Genomic DNA, 18,338 nt, shown 5'->3' on the forward strand with positions numbered 1-18,338 from the left:
ATTAAGCCTCATTTCCACTGAGTGGTCCGGTGCAGTCTGTTTTTTTAGCGTTTCAATTGTAAAATGGACCCAGGAAACAGTACCAAACCATCCCTCTTGAGGGCTCATCCGTTTTAGAGCCATATAAAAGTGGAACGGGACGTTTGGGGTGGAGCCGCTGTAGCCACCTATTGATTAGCAGAAAGTAATGATGACATCAGAACTGCTATATAGCTCTATATATATACTAAGCTAGCATTTCTGTTTTCCTCTTTACGCTGTATTCTTCTTAGCTTCTTTCAAACAACACTAAATTCCTGTTATACACAATTTACCAGAAGTAAATCAAGAAAAAGACGAGCTGCTGGAGGACCTCCATTGTTGTTGCTTTTGGTGTGAATATGCTAACGTGGCTAATGTGTAGCGGTGTCGGACTGTTTTTTTTTTTACATGTTAATAACAAGGTTGGAGTTAGCATGTTCACGGTAACGTTTATTTTAGCGGTATCATTCTGTATTTTTTATGTGTTATAACAAGAGTTGGGAGTTATGGGTATGCTAATGTGGCTAGCATGGCTAACGTGTAGCACATCACTAACAAGCTTGAAAATCGACTGTTCATTCAAGGTGTGCCTCATAATCCTGTAGTGCGGAAAATTCGGTAAATCCTAATATATATGGGCTTTCAAAGATTAATCTAGCTAACATTCTTTAATCGACAGGAAAACAAGTTTATTAGTTGGCAGCATTTATGACTTGTATTTTATAATTAAGTATATTTTGAATGTGTTTTAATACCTAGTCATGAATCTTTACACTATGACTATTTCTGTAAATGCTTTCTTTTATCTCCTGCGCCAGCATATCAGTAAAAATGACTGTTAGGTTTTCAGAGTTGACGGGTCGAACACTGACGCTGTATCCTGTCAAACCTGACAGTGTGGTAACAGTGCGCCAAGAGTTGAAACTCGGGGCCTCTGAGGGCATGTCAGGCTACGCCGGGATTGGAGAGTTGAATGTTGCAGCCAGAACTTTAATGAAAGGAACGCCCCAGGCACACAGACCCCTTTTGCTCACTGTCAAAGTAACGCTTGCCCAAGACCACACCCATTAGGCAAAGTCAAGCCATCTGAAGAAAAAGGCTTTCTGAGGTTAAAAAAAAGGAGTATTTATTTCAAATAGTCAGATAGTCATGCAAAGGGCTTTAGAATTCCTTTTTTGTTCAGAGTGACGACCATTATCTGGCAATATCCCAGAAGACTGAAAGATAAATTAGACTCCGGAGTCTAGACGCTGCTGATGGAGCTACTCCAGAAGGCTGGCTGGGGAGACGAGCTGGGCATCTGAATCAAGCTGGAGACGGAAGGACAGGGTGTGAAGTGAAGATTTAAAAAGAAAAGCACACTTTTTGAAGCTAATTTACTCCAAAAATAATCATCATCATTGCTTTTTTCATTAGTGTCTACTAGTTTGGAGAATCAATCTTTTTTTTCTTGGATTTCTCTGAATTTTATTGTAAACTCCAACAAATACTTACATTTATTTATTTATTAATATATTTATTAATTGGTTTAAAAATCGATTACATTAAGTTAATCATTCATAAATCTGTCTGCATTTGCTGTTTATCAAAGACAAACTCATTTTAATAGTATATTTGGGGGACATTAGGGATAGTAACTCATGATTTTATAAATGAGCTTAAAATAAAATCAGTCAAGCTCATTTTCTTGAAAAATCCGATAAAGGATCATAAGGACTTTTGATTCTTATTATTTTTTTATTTATTCTGTACCATTAACAACATTAGCAAGATTTTTGGTATATTTTCATATTTTTATTGATTTAATCAATGCAATAGTTCAGGATGAGAAGAATATATCAGATTTCACTTCATTTAAAAGTTGTTATTTTATAAAAGGTTTTAAAAAGGCATTGAGGACTACTTTTTTCCATTGTTCATTTTAAACAACAATAAAACCTGAATTTTAAAAAAATAAAGACCCTTATTTCAAGTAAAATAAATGTTTGTTTTTTTCTGTCCTTAAAAATAATTCATAAAAAGAAATTTTTCAATAGCAGAAAATCTTTGTTTAAGAAAAATCAGTCTTAGTGTCTAGATTTTTAAATTAGAATCGTTGCCAATACCATGTCCATGACATTATTTTTGTTTATTTAGAGTAGTTTGTTTCTAATTTCAAGATTTTCTTTCTAATTTATTTCTTGTGAGACTATTTTTGTAGTGAAATTCTAAGAATCAACCTAAATCTACTGTTAAGTATGTACAGACAAAGCAGAACTGGGTTGTTTTAGAAAAAAAAAAATACAGTTTTAGAGATCCAAATTATTTGCTGCCCATATTTTTTAGCTTTTAATTTTCATTTTTGGATTTTTGTTGTTTAATGGCAAAAGCAGAAATGATCAAACCTCAGTGAAACCAATGAGGTGCTCCATATAGTATCTTTATAAATCTCTGATTTCTGTTCCATGATGAACTGGTCAGTGAGAAGAAGCCTGGAGCTCAGTTCATCTGCTCTGCTCTGGGATTTTTGCCCATGGTAGCACTACTGCCGTGTTGACTTTTACGCATGAGTTGATCAGGCACTTCACATGACCTCCTGACCGAATCACAGCTCCAGCTACATGGATATGGAGCGTCGTTTACAAATGCAACGGGAACGCTGGTGATTAAAGCTAAACTTATGACCAAAAATCTGCTTTCAAACACAATAGTTTTAAGTTACGCCAGCTGTAAAATAGACAGAAAAGTTCATACATGTGTGGCTACACAGTCAGGCGAGGTTTCTGCCTCAGTCACTTCTAACTCTATCATTAAATCTACCATAACGTTTCATGCTATATTCACCACGGAAAAAATATTTCTCCTAATGAAGTGGTAAACTTTGAATCTTAATGAGTGACATTAAATTAACATGGCGCAAACCAGGTTAAAGAGTTACCGTGGTAACAAATATTTTTACATCGGTGGAAATCTCAGTGAGCGAGAACTTTTGCACATAATTAAGAATGAGAAATGATGTCTATTCTTATAGACATGTTATTATCATCTGATCAGATACCTGCTGGGCGCTGCATGCTGGGTTAGTATTGAATCTTCATATATATCAGCGATGAAAAAGATTTGAACACAGAGGAGTTGGAAGAACATGACTCTCAGGGTGAAGTTAGCATGCAGTAGAAGCACGGAAAACCATGTTTTTGCTTTTTTTTTTAAACCGTAATATGTCCGTTGCACAGGATACCATGGATATAAATCAGCAAACTTTAGTTCTATAAAGCAATATGGTGATTTTTTTTTAGGCTTTTCAGTAGAACGCGTCAAACTACGTTCAAACTGCCCTCAATGGAGAAATTAATCATTTTACTCGACTGGATTTGATGACATGAAGTCTTTCATTTGTTGGAATAGAGATGTGAAAGAAAAAGCTTGGAGAAGATTCACCAGATTTTTGCACCAAGTCTCTCCCAACTGTTGTAGGTGATAGTAGAAGAAGAATGTCAGATGTCTTACAATCTAACAGAGAAGAACATGGGAGTGTCTGCAGCAAAATATTTAAACAAACACTTCTGCAACTCTGGAAAAAGTTTTTTTTCTTAATTCAGGGTGAAGGAAAGTATGGAGTGTAAAATAACATGACACAAGCAAACTTGAGCTGAAATACTGAGCAGAAGACCTTCACATGTTGGATAGCTGAACCTAAATCCTCTATTTTTCTTTTGTCTGTCAAAAGTTTTTCCCCATATGCTACGAGTAAACTTTAGTTGGAGAAATTTTCCAGGTATAAGACGTTAAAGCAACAGGTTGAATGTTGTATTTTTTTTTTTCTCACCATAACTCTGCGTAAACCTGCTGCAGAATTAATGCATAGCTGTACTGCAGCTCTGCTTATGTGGATCAACCTGCAGCCGGGTTTTTGTGTAAATATCTGTAAACACACAAAGACAGATTGCACAATAATTACTGGGGAAATCTGAATCAAATGTATGGAAACATTTTTGCATCCAAAAATAAATAAAATAGATCAAAAAGTTGCACATTCTTGAAGATAAAGCAGAGATAGGAATGGTGCCTCCTGCTGACCTCTTTATCTCAATGACCTGCTGGAGCTATGCAGGACATGAAAAACATTTCTCTTGACTGAACTCTCATTGGATAGATCAGCAAAATCTATGAAAACAATATGACACAATTTGGTACAATAGTAGTGAGGCAAACACTGTCCCTAAAAGCAACAGCTCTGTCCTAATGTGAAAAAATGTCAAATAAATCTCAAGGTCAAAAAAACTTTAATTTAATAATATTCATAATTGTAGTTTGATCATAGTTTCCACTATAGTGAATTATATTAGTTGAATGTGCAATATTTTATGAATAATGTTGCCAAAATGTGAACCTCAGAGTTTGTTCAATCAGAACTTTAAGTTGCAACCAGCTGTGATCAACTCATGTTTTCACTTTAGTCTAGGATCTTTTGGAGGCAAAGCCCTCTTTCAGTGTTATGAACAACTAACTATTTATTGAAAACAAGGAAGATTTTCTTTCAATAAACATTTTACTTCTTTAATGTCAATGTTTCTCCTTTCATGCCAATTGAGCAAAAAAAATTAAAAAATGACAAAAAATCTCTAAAAGGGGATTTTTTAAAATGTCTATTGATCTATCTGCCTTCGATCCATCTATCATCCATCAATCGATCCATCCAACCTCATCCATCAATCATCTATACATCCATCCTTCTAACCACCGTCCACCCATCCTCATTCATCTGTCATCCATCAATCTATCAATCCATCCATCTATCATCTATGCGTCCATCCATATATTAACCGTCCAACCATCCATCCAAACTCATCCATCTATCATCCATCTATCATTCCTGCCTCCATCCATCCATATACCCATCCATCTATCCATCTATATATCCATCCATCATCCATCCATCCATCCACTCATCATCCATCCATCTATCATCTATGCGTCCATCCATATATTAACCGTCCAACCATCCATCCAAACTCATCCAACTATCATTCCTGCCTCCATCCATCCATATACCCATCCATCCATCCATCCATCCATCCATATATCCATCCATCCATCCATCCATATATCCATCCATCCATCCATCCATCCATCCATCCATCCATCCATATATCCACCCATCCATCCATCCATCCATCCATTATTCATCCATCCATATACCCATCCATCATCCATCTATCATCAGTCCATCCATCCATCTGTCTATCTATTTTTTTAAATACCTATGAATGTTTTAGGCTAATATAGACAGTTTACATAAAGTTACATCAGTTTGAATACAACCTGGTCATGTGATTATGAGTTAACAGATGTTTGTGTTCCAACTCAATCCCATTTTAAATTGTTTTTAGCTTATTTTAGTTTTTTTTCTAAAAGTTTTTAAAATTATAAAACCACTAGAAAGTGTGTACTTTATTTGTGTAGTGATTTAAAGGGGTCATACAGTGAAAATTATACTTTTTTAGATTTTAAGTGTATTTTACTGTTCATTCCTATCTATAAAGAACCCCAAAGCAGCATTTTGATCCGTTCATGCATTTAAGAGTAATCCTCTAAAAACCTGCAATGTCTGCAGCAGCCCCTCCCATTCCCACAAAAACGAGCGGGTGGAAACGTGCTGACATAAGCACGATATTAACCTCCCCTCCAGGAAGAGTTTTTCATTTTAGATGCAGAATACTGTATATCTTCCAGTCGTGTCCTGTCTTCAGAAAATTCCAGCTCAAACCGGTTTTGTTACTTCATGCTAAGCTCCCTTTAAAATCTTTGAGCTATCAAACTATAAAAACATGCTACATTAAATATATGATGTTGCCTCACTATTTTTAAAGTACTTTGTATTTTTACATGCTGTAACTGAATCAAATCGTATTAGATTGTGGTTCAGGTTTGTTGCTAAAATAAAGTGCTGTTGAAGATCGGTTCAAGCGCTGCCAATTAGGTCTAATTCTGTAGCGAAGAAAAAAACCCGAGCTGTTAAACACTTAGTTAACAGGCTTTGTGATTGGACTTGATTGCCTGTTGCTATGATCTCCACAAAAGCTACAGTTGTAAATAATTAGTGTTACAGTGAATGTACTAAGTTAAACGAGGCCTCTCCTCATCACATTTTCTGCCTGGAGCCAGCCAAAGTCTTTCATAACTCTTGGTTCGGTCAGACAGCTGCTTTAAAGCCTTAAATCATGTGATAGTTCCACTTTGAGCCACATTTTTACGACTTACCAGCATACAAACGCTGAGACCCTTTTGAAAAGAGTATTAGGATGAGACTTATAATTTTTTTACCCTAAAACTATTAATGGGAGTATCAGGATATCCATACATCACCAGCTTCAGTGTGGTCTACTCTATTAAAGTATTGATTACTAATTAATAAACGAGGAAATACAACTCCACGAGTCAGTTTGAGACTTTTTTGATTATGATGTGAGTGACTCGAGTGTTTGGTGCCAAAATAGGTAAAGATGGTTAAATAGAAAGATCAGAGGTCTGTCATGGGAGGGACAGAACTACCTGTATTAAGAAATAAATGAAATGTTATGTGATTATTTCTTTGTTTATTCATTTTCTTATTAGAACAGTCTGAAAGAACGACGCCTCTGTTCTGTATATTTCACACCTAATTTTTAGCTCCATTGATGACATTCTTAGGGCTACTGGAACTCTTTAACCATTTCCGTAACTTCAGAGGATTCTGAAGCGGAGGTAAATAGATAAGCAATAATTTACTTTATTATTGGGTTGCATATTGTAAAAGAGTGTAAAGGGTTAATAGAAGTTTGTAGGTTCAAATCCTAGGTGGATTTCCTGCTCTTACCTTGCTTAACATGAATCTGTGTTTTTGATTTTTTATATGGTGATTAAAATAGTTGCTAAACAAACCCACAAGAAAACTTTTCGGCAAGCAGGCATTCGGGTCACATGACTAAAACCAATCAACTGCTGTTTTAAAGAGAGGTTAAACGTGGTCGTGAGTATTAAAGAATTAATTTCTATTTTCACAGGCTTCCTCAGTCACATCCACCTTGTAAGAACCTCCTCCATCACACATGGATGGCTATAACAGACACAGTGTGCTTGGACGCTGTCACTGCGCCTCTCTGCCTTGGCAGCGCCGGTCCCAGTGGACATGATCTCCGAGGACGTCTTACTCTGTCAGTCGCTGTGTCTAAAGGAAGAAAAAAAAAAAGAGGAATCAGGGGAGCAGGGTTTAAAGAAGCCGTTAGATTCTTCCTCCTCTAATTCTGCCTGTGGATCCCGGTTCAGGTTGTGCTCAAACACAGTGGGGAGATTAGCGCGGATCTTTACCAAAACTTGGACCGCCGGCAAATCCAGTTGCAATGACCATGTGGAGAGTGAGGCTGGGCTTTCAGAGCCCAGTAGCCCAGCTCACCATGGCAACAGTCCTCACTGCTTGGCCCTGCAGCTGCATCACTTTTCTGCACACTGCATGCAAACCAGGTCTCCTGCATTCCTCACACCAGATAAGGGGCGCATGGACACTTTCAAACACACACTTTCCATTCAACCAACCAAAAAACGAATTATTCCTTGCAAAATGTATTAAAGTAAAGACATAAAAAAGGGGGGAAAATACACCAAGATGACATTTATGAGCAAGAGCTTGTTATTTATATAGGTTTGTTTTCATTAGTTAACCAGAATAGCTATAAAGAGTTGCGTCAGCCGTTTGCTCTTATTTAAAGTGTTTGGGACTGTGATTGTGAGACCAAGCTGCCTTCAAGCCTCTGCAGCTTTAACAGCTCAGCACAGAAAGGCCACATGCTGCCAGGAAGCCATTAAGGTCTGTCCGCTCCTCTACACCTGTTTTTTGAACGCCAGCCATTGTTGCACGCTCCGTCACCGTGCTCAGAAATGCCGCTCGTAGGATATTTTCCCCTAAATCTTCATGAGTTGTGGCTTTTCACGCCTAAGCTAATGCATTTATGAGTGTAAGTAACACTGCGGTATGCTGTTTTTGAATTACCCTTGCGCTGATGGGATTTGATCATCCAAGGCCAGTCACAATGCCCCCCAAAATGCCATAGCTGCCCCCCATAACATGATGGCCCACAAAAATCCGATAACTAAAGAAAGAAAAATTACTAGACAAAAAATAATCAAACAACTAAAATGAAAGGGGGAAAAAGTAAGGACTGACTGACAGACATATAGTCACAAAAAAAAGCAGCTTCAGCACAAACTACTGCTTGCACTTGCAGAGACAAAAAGCATTCAACAAATCAAAGGAGAAGATGGTTAAATGGAAAGATCATGGGTCTGAAACCTGCAGCTCCAGAGCCACCTCTTCCACTGTGGCTCTCTGGTTACAGAAAAATAGTTTTTAGCCTTTAAAAGCTAATAGTACAAAGCTAAAACGTTTTGTGCATCGTGTACCACGGAAAATCAAATGGAGGTACAACTAGAATTAAGTCAAACTGGATTATAAGAACAATATTTAAATGTGCCCTATTGGGGTTGAGAAATACAGTGAGTCCCAATTGGTTCTGATTTATTTTTTGAGTTGATTTATGTATTTTTGGCAGAGATCTACCACAAATGGTGAAATAAACTTGTTTTTTTTTATAACTGCTGACATTACACTTCCTGCTACAACATTGGCAGCATTGAGCTGTTTCTATATTAAAAGGAAATTATGTGAACCTCGGTCAAAAGTTAAAACTGTTTCATATTTTGAAAAAAAAAAGGATATTTTCTCTTTATATTGATATTTTATTCATACAAAAGAAGTCGATCTTTATTTATCGTAATGGTAACCATGACATGAATACAAATCTGTGTCTTGTTTTTCTAAAGGATGAAGTGAGCCTTTGTGGCTCCTGCTGGTTGTGTAAGAGTTGAAGGTTGCAGACCCCTGATGAACTGATATGATGATATCATAGTTTTCTATGCATTTTAGGGGCTCAGATATTCCACCTGCAGCCTAAAGTGATCCAGGTACGTGATCAACGGCAGGATCAGACTTACTAACTTAAAAATAAACACAAAATCTTACATTAAACTCATATTTCTCACCATTTTTTTGTTTTTGTTTCTGCACATATTCAGTCAGAGCTTGTCCATAAAATAATAGTACAGTACTTTCTTACTTAGTATTGATTATTTTTTAATAATCTTTCATCTTCTTTGCTAAATTAATACGGACACCATAAATACAGACACAACACCCCAGCATGGGAACATTATCGACACTCATCCTCTCCTCGTGGCTTCCCCGCCTAACTATCGGTTCTTTGTTTGAAAGGTATTTGGACACTTTCTGGTAGGGAACAAAACTGTTGCAAAACCTTTAAATGTTTCCACCTTTTTGGACAGAAATAACTTTCTCATCACACACAATAAAAAGCATTTTTTTTTTTTATTATGTTACCACAGACAACATTTTAGCGCACTTTACACTCCAAGGAAATGCATGTTTTTCTTTTTTTGTGGCATTTTTCTGACGACGGCGGACATATATAAAGAAAATGAAGCTTGAAAATTGCATTTCTGAGTACTCTTTTAATCAGATTTTATTCGTGTTTAAGAAAATATGCGGGGCGTCCCCTCTTGGCTAGCTCTGCAGCGGGGAGGAGAACGGGGGAAGGGCTGCTCCTTATCAACACTCCTGCCCAGAATTTAGAATCAAATTTCTAATAAACTGATGCCATTGCGCGGAAACTATGTCCTAGAAACTGGCAGACTTTTTTATTTTGGTTAAAAGTGACATAATCATAATCAAACGACCACTTTTGGGAACACTAACAGTAGATCAAAAGATGATCGGAGTGGGATTTTAAGACTCCAGGCTGAAAGAGAAGTTGTCAAATGCAGCAAAAACTGTCCTTCCTCTTCCAGTTTCCCTCCGTGTTAAATGAAGCAGTCGGTGGCACATCAAGGAACACTGTAAATTATTGAAGGTGAACAGGTTCTGACCTGCAGCTGAACTGAGCGCACAGAGGCCAAAACGCCGAGCAACGGCGGCACAAGGGATCGACTCCCCTCAGCGATGCGGATGCCATACATGGGACAAACATACCACTCTGTCACGCGTTTCCTAAAAAGACAAGCAGCCAGCCAAGGGTTTAACCAAACCGCTGCGCAGCATTTGTCTGTGAGAGATCCTGTTCTGGGGGAACAGTGGCAGGATCGTTGTGTCAGGTGTGCAAGCCAAAAGTGAGATGTTTTTTTTTTTTGTTTTTTTTTAACAATCAGACGGGATGCCAGAATGCGCACAGAAACTTGTCACATCACTTGAAGGCAGCCCACTTTCCTGCTGTCTTGGTCCACAACACATTTCAGGATTTGTCCAAATTGACAGACACCTCAAGAGTTTGTCTGCATCCCTGTTTTGATACTTCTTTATAATTAACTATATGATCAATAAAATCACTAAGATTACAATTTTTTCCACAAAGATGTCAACAGAAAGTCTTAGGAAATTGCTGTGTCTCACCCAGAAAAAGGACTTTCTGCTCCCAGATTTTGTTCTGCTCCTGATAATGCCCGAATCTCCATGCTGAGCTTTATTTTTGAAGAAAAAAAAATGAAGCAGGAATATTCTTCCACTTGCCCCCACCGAAAAAAAAAAGAAAAAATGAAATCTGCTATGAAGCACAAAGACTAAAAAATACAACATCTTCCATGAACACAAGAAAGAACGTCGTTTTAAATTTGATTACAAAGATAACAATAAAGCTCACTGGGCTCAGAGAGGCGCGTTTAAGCGCCCACTTCTAATGAAAAGTCCATGTAAACACATGTCTACGCATTTTTGACTTCCGCATTCAAAACTCTCACGTTTACATGTTGCGCATGACGTTTTAAGGGTGTTTTGCTGCTCTACGTAGAAAACACACTGTGCTTGGGCGCCTGTCAAAAGTTAAACCAGTTAAAATTTGGCTAATCCTGGAATCTGATTTGGTAGTAACAAATGGATGGCGTCTTTTTCAAAACACGGACAAGTGCTTGAAAAATTATCATGAAGGAGAAATTAATAATTGAGGTTTGTGCCCACCTGAATTCTATGACACCAAGACCAAATTCGAATTCTTCCCCTACCCCTACGGCTTCTCCCTACCCCTCCAATTGTAGGGGCATTTGAAGTGGTAGGGGTGTCCGAAATAGTTTTTTGTAAGGGCTAACCCTCACCACGGAGGGATCCAGACCCCTGTGCCGCGAGGGTGAACTTCACTGAAGTTTACATTTAAATGTAAATAATGACTTTTTGTTTTAGCATGGAATTTTTAAAGTTATAAAACCTATGTTGTCATGTATTTGCACTAGCAGCTCTGCACCAACGTAGCTGACCGGCGATTATTGATGATGTCATTTAATGGGAGTGACGTCCAACTTCAAAAACACTATTTTTCCAGGATTCTGTTTGCAGGGCTAAATGTAGGGGTCGGGAGAGGCTGTAAGGGTAGATGAAGAATTTAGATTTGGTCCAAGTCTCTCATGTATCAGAATAGAGCTGTGGAATAAAAAACCTGCAGATTTGCACCATGTCGCATCAAACCTCCTCCAACTGTGAGTACATGTGCTTGTATAGGATACTGATAGTTCAGTGTGAACACCATATACTAAAAGCATAAAAAAAAAGCGATCTGGGCATTCTTGAACACGCCACACATGCCCAGAAGAGCTGACATATAAACTTAATTTCTATTTTTCTTAACTTTTGCTTTCCTGAACCTTATTTTACTCAATAGTTATCCACCCAAGTACAGCATGTTTTATCCAGGAAGTCTTTGGATTAATCTATCTATCGACCTGTCCATTTGTCCATCCATCTTCTGAACCCGCTGAATCCCTTTTGGCGTCACCGGGTTGCTGGAGCCTATCCCAGCTACTGTTAGGTGAAGATGTGGAGTCTTCAGACCTTTTTCTTGGAAAATGTTTGGACAGATCATTCATTTCAAATCACTAAATGACAAAGTGGCTGGTCAAAAGCAAAATTATTTAACCTTGTTTTTTTTTTTTTGTTGTTTTTTTTATAACAAATCAAAAATCAACATAACTTACTAAACCCGAGCGTGTAATGTAGACCATAAGTAGCAGGAAGAAGAACAAAACCTCAGATGCAAACAGGGATGAGCTAAGACGACTACCTGACCAATGAAATGCAGAAACCAGGGGAACATGGGCAGACGGAGGTGATGATCAATGACAAACAGGTGTGCACGGAGCAGGTAAGAACCAGGCAGTGAAACTCAACACAATGCACAGAGGGAAGCTGCTAAAAATAAAAACAATGAATGATCAGGAAGTGGGAAACCTAATGCAAAGCTGAAAGCAAATCAAACAAAACTTCAAAATACTAACTTTTCATTTGTTTAGTTATTACATCTATGGATCTCCTTAGAATTACAAAAGATATATTTGTATTTAAAGTGTTTGACCACCCAATGACAAAAAAACATCATATATGGCAGAACTTAAGAACAATTTATTGAATTTAACTTTTTCATTTGGAATATTTTGTACAAATTAGTTGATGTGTTATTCATATACAGCCACCAGCCCACTTATTTTCAACTGTTTCACCAAGCATAGATCATCAAAGAAATGAGTTTTAAAACATTAGAAGCTGCTTTTAAAAAAAGGTTTGTCTAAAGGAGACAAAGTCAAAGTTATAATCTCTCAAATAAATGAATCCAGGGAGATTTTATTGTGCTTGTTTCACTTCACAGATTTACTGTATAGGTAGGCAGCTGCATTGGGTTGAGAGACACACCTCATTTTGTGTTTGCTACATAACGGTCTCATAGTATACAGTGTGTCTTACTTACTGGGGCCAAAACCAAAAACCCTTAGGACAAAAATGGTTCAAAGTGGCATCAGTTTCAAAATTCTGTTGGTATAAAAAGCTGATTTTGCCAGTAAGTTCATCATGAACCCACAACATCACTTAATGGACAAAGAGCTCCTGGATATAGCACCTTCCAGTTGGTAGTGGGCAGTCAGGTGTCATGGTGAACTGGAAGAGTCTCAAAGTGTCATCAGCAGACACAGAACTACTAGTAAAGTTTGTGACAGATCGCAACCATGACCAGGATCTTTAAACAGACATGCTTTTGCAAATACTACACAGCTACAGGCCCGTAGGTACTAGATAAACCATTCGCAACCGACTCCACTGCTTTGACTTGAATGTCAGCCGACCATTGCAGGTGACTCAACTGACACAGACACGTTTACAGTGGGCACATGTAACCTGAAATAATGGTTGTTGTCGTTGTTAGAGAAGGTGAGGTGGACGTTACGCCAATCCCAATGTAGTTCCCAGGGTTGTCTTGGTGAAAGAGGTGCAACAGTCTGGAAAAGCATTACCAGGCAGCACAAACAATTCAGTTCTTGTAGATGGCCCTCCATGTTCCTACCTCACAGACATCATAGAACCTGTCTCATCTCCAATTTTCTGTTCATGGACAATAATTCCCCAACCACACCATGAAAGAATGATCACAGCTCGACTTCAGGAAGAGTGAGGCCCTCATATGGTATGGCCAGCAATGTCCCCTGACCTGAACCCCATAGAGCACGTCTGGGACCAGCTGAAACAGAGACCGGATGATCGTACCAGACGTCGCTGTCAAGCTGTTAGTGGCAAATGGTGGAATACACGCTATTGACATGCTCTTTTTTTTTTTTTTTTTTTTAATTTTGGGACGGTCTTTGTTATTGTCCTAATTTTAGGGCTTTCTTCTCATTCTCTATTATCTATACCAAAGGGAATTACTACACATTTCCTTAAAATGTAGACCAAATAGGAAAAGCACTCCTGTTCATAACACTGTCGCTAACTTTTTGGGAGTGGCGCATATTTGTACAGATCTATTGTCACCAAATAAATGTCAAAAACTTAAATACCAAATACCAGTGAAAAGTTGAAGTAAAAAATTAAACAAAATCTTTCTACAAACAGAAAACACTGAAAGATGCAGGAAAAGAGAACTTAATGAGCTGTAGATATTTATACCTCTGTGCAATAGACTATATCCATACATTTATCACTCACTGGACACTTTTTTAGATACACTTTTCTAGTACCAGGCTGGAACTCTTTTTACCTTCAGAACTGCCTTAAAACTTTGTGGCATAGATTCAACAAGGTACTGGAAACATCCTTCACAGAGTTTGGTCCATTTTGACATGATAGCATCATATAGTTGCTGCAGTGGGCTGAACATCCATGATGTGGATCTCCTGTTCCACCACAAACCATTCTCTGTAAACCCTAGAGATGGTTGTGAGTGAAAAACCCAGTTGATCAGCAGTTCTGAAGTTCACTCAGACGAGCCCGTCTGGCACTACTATTCCACGTTCAAAATCACTTCAATCACCTGTCTTTCCCATTTTGATGCTCGGCTTGAACCGCTGCAGGTTGACCATCTCTACATGCCTACATGCATTGAGTTGCTGCCATGCGATTGGCTGATTAGACATATTAACGAGTGGTTGGACAGGAGTACCCAATAAAGTGGCCGGTAAGTGTACACAACATGCATACTAGATAGGATTATTAGAGATTTATCAAATTAAATAATTCACTAATGTAATATATTTCACTACACTAGATATGTAAATGAGGGGAAATTTTCATCCACTTCCTATTCCCACTTTGTCTTGGGCAGGGTCACATGGGGGGTGTTGCTGCAGCCTATTAGGAATATTTTTAAGATTTATTGGATTACAAAAATATTTTTCCTGCATTTCTCTCTAACTTTGCTGAGAGCTTGTAAAAAAAACAGATTAAATATAAATATTGGAGTGCTGTGTTTCCAAAAAAAATATTAATTTAACAGAATTTTGTGCTACTACTAAGTAAATCAGAGTAAATAAAAGTAAGAAATAAATTCCTGGGATAACCTTAGGTGTTAAAAATGGTCAAAGCCGTGTTTTTACAGCATCGTAAAAGATTTATAGACTGCATCGCAGCGTGTCTGCCGATGACCTGATGATCCATTTCTTTAACGGAATTAATCACAGCTTGAAACGTATCGCCTGACTGATTGATTTTAGGTACTGCTGCATCACAAGTAAACATACATGCGGGAGCGACTGCCAAGGTCTTCTTAAAAGTAGATCAAATACACAGACGCGTACAGACACACACAGACACACACCGAGTCCCTGGTTTGTCCCCCTGCCCATTTCCTCTGCAGCCTATGGTGTTTCCGCTGGGGTGAGACAGTGCCAGCTCCCTCCCTCTGCTTCCCAGTGGGGTCCTGCCTCCCGGCATCTGTCAGGGCAGCTGTCTCTCCTCTCCACACTGCACTGCACCACGCTACGCCAGGCCTGCACACTCCATCCACAGCTACACGAACACACTTGTTATAAAATGTGAAAATAAGAAGGGGAAAGTAGTGATTTATTATCAAAGGTGCAAAAATATAACTGAAAATGTTGATCAGATGACATTTTTTTTCATACAAAGCCTTCAATATTAATGTATCTGTCTTTTTTTTAACAATATTTGCAGTTCTTTTAACCTAATTTAATAACAATACTCAAAAACAGAAGATTGTTCAGATTAAACAATAAAATCGTGTTTTTGTTTCCCTCCTGTCAAAAACAAAAGTGTGAAAGTGTGGATTTCCAGTGGTTCCAGACTGGCCCACATTGTTTCTGAATAGAAAAGAGAGCAGGGACCCAGCAGCCAAACAGGGGAGGAGGAATAAAAGCAACATACTGGAGAGCAGAGATGAATGAAGGCGAGGCAGCCCAGGTCCAGGTGTGCCAGGAGCTTCACGCGGTAAACAGAAAGGCACGGAGCAGCACAGCTGCTGAAAAATGATCCCTGCCCGGTGAGGCCCAGGAAAAGCAGGCGGGAGGGCGTGTGCGTGCGCACGTGTGCGTCGAGGGGGCGCGGGAGGTCAGGCACGCCGCTGACACAAAAAACCAGACTGACAGCGGCGTGGACTCACCAAGGAGGACGAAAACTTGCAAAACATCCCCAAACATGCGCACTCCCACAGGTTGCACACATACACGAACGCGCATGCACACGTGTGTCTTTCTCTACCCCCTCCCCCTGGGGTAGAGGTCCATCCAACACAGATGTAGTCTTGATTAATTGGGCGCAACGCAGGGAAGTAGGTCTGGAAACTACCTGGCAATTTCCTGCAGCCTGTCCTCCCCCACTACCTCCTCTCCACCTACATACCCCCTCCTCCTCCTCAAATTTGGATCACGTAAGTCAGCAGGTGGGCTGCTGGGAGGAACGTCTGCCGTGTGGCGTTGATATTCTGCCGGCGTCCAGCTCGCTGGGCGCCCTACATTGCAGGCACTCCCTCTGGCAATGCTTGCTTTGGCTCTGGGCTGAGAGCTGGAAACGCTGCGAGTCTGACAGACTCTGTGGGTGCACATGCAGGTACACATGCAGAGAAGGGACTGCTCTCCAATGTACAGCAGAGCACATCATAGAAAGGGGAGAACTCAAAGGAAGGGGATTGCAAAAGAGAGGAGACGGAGGAACGGACGGACGTACTGTATTTAGCTCACACTTCTTCAGTAAAGCATGTGGATTACCCAGTGAAGCACAGGCAGGCTTTTTAATGAAAGCACAGGAAGGGGGCAGCAGCTGGTGGCATGTGTTTGAGCCGGGAGGATAAGACCCCTCGTGCTGGGCTTGCCAGCTCCCTTCCTCTCTTGCTTTCCTCATCTCCTGACGCTCCCTTCATCTCACCAACCCCACCTCCCTGCAGAGAATGAACTCCTTTGTCCGTTCCGCTGCTGCCTGTCCTGGAGTTGGGCTGGAGCCGCGGCGGCCTGCTGGCCAGCCAGCACCAGAACCCAAAGCGAACTGAGCTGCATCCCTTATTTTGTTGGCGACAGGCTGCCTCTGCAGACCAGCACAAGTCCCCAGTCACCCTGTGCTGGGAGAGGAAAAAGAAAAATGAGCTCAGCAGAGAGAGACATCAGCAGAAAGCTTGGACTAGACCAGTGAGAGACACTGACAATGGAAATACAGAGACTAGACTGCAGCCAGGAGCAGAGAAACAGGACATTTCACTCTCAACCAAACGGCTGCAAGATGTTTCTCAAAGACAAAAACATTCAAATTACTTGTTACTTTGTTGTGTCTCACCTCTACTGAATCAATCTGGAAGTTCTCCTTCCATGAACTAATAACAGGCTGTAAATCCATGAGATTAAAGAAATGACAGAAATTCATTTTTTTTTTGTTTCAATTAAAACTTTTTTTCAAGCCCTTTTAATAAAAAACACTTAAAATATATATAGTTACTTTTGATTTGTTAGATGATTTGGTACATTTTTGCCCAAAACCAAAGGCCCATAGACATAAGCTGAAGAAACCTTATGTACCGTCTCAAATCTGTTCCACACATTTTGAATGTGGTGTAACTGTCTTACAAATAATTGATTATCAATCAATTTTGCATTCTTTCAATACAGAAAGTTGTTATTTAAAATAATAGATATATATTCTCAACATAAAGTTTTGAAAATGTTTCCCGCCAAAAGGGTTCATGGAGGCAGCCATTTTTAAAAGAGCGGGAAATGCCCTTCTACTGCCCCTAGTGGAGAGATAACCCACTGCATAGCAGAAAATATGGACCAAGCTGTTTGCAGGGGGCTGTTAATGTAAGTTTGTATCATGAAATAGGAGTCTCAGAAATGTCCATATCAAATTTGGTATATAGGTTAATGGAGGTGTAGCAGCTTTTCTACTCCAAATTACGGACCTAGTGGTGATCTTTAAAAATGTCCACCATCCGAACTTGAATTCGGGAAGTTTTCTGTTCAGTGTTCAAAATATATTAAAAACAATGCAATTAAAGCTTCATAGGACAAGTGGAAAATAATACAAGGCCACTACTGTGACTGCAGAGTCTTTGGTACCAGTTGTTTTTATTTTATTTTACAAAAATCTGTTGTCTAAACTGTATTTACATGCTTTACTAAAACATGTAATTTAACTGTGGAGAAAAACAAACACTAGAAAAAGTTGGTTAAAAAATGTTGCTGTACTTTATTGCACGTTATCTCCATAGGTATTTGGACAGATCCATGAGGGCAGAACATTTTAGCCTGTTCTCAATTTAACATATTTTCTGCACTATAACTTTGTTTTCAAAAAAACAACCATGTGTCTTCCAGATAATCCAGAAAGCCTTATATGTGGATTCATTCTGGTTGCGCTAACTAATGTTGAAGCCATTTAAAGAGGTACACAGCGCTCTGTCAAAATATGATTGGGTGTTATTGCAAATATGCTAACTCAGCTAGCGTGTAGAGGTTTTTTTTTATGTGTTACTTACAAGGTTTTG

The 18,338-nt window shown here is 39.1% G+C and overlaps 1 long non-coding RNA gene across 1 annotated transcript; it reads right to left on the reverse strand.

Annotated features, from left to right (window-relative positions):
* Positions 1 to 416: 416 nt before the first annotated feature.
* Positions 417 to 3,156, reverse strand: LOC118599599. Its single transcript, XR_004949012.1, has 2 exons — positions 3,059 to 3,156; positions 417 to 1,331 (listed from the first exon to the last, which is right to left on the reverse strand). It is a non-coding gene; the product is annotated as an uncharacterized LOC118599599 (long non-coding RNA).
* Positions 3,157 to 18,338: the final 15,182 nt, after the last annotated feature.

The sequence above is a fragment of the Oryzias melastigma genome, linkage group LG14, assembly GCF_002922805.2.
Source record: "Oryzias melastigma strain HK-1 linkage group LG14, ASM292280v2, whole genome shotgun sequence".
NCBI lineage: Eukaryota > Metazoa > Chordata > Actinopteri > Beloniformes > Adrianichthyidae > Oryzias > Oryzias melastigma.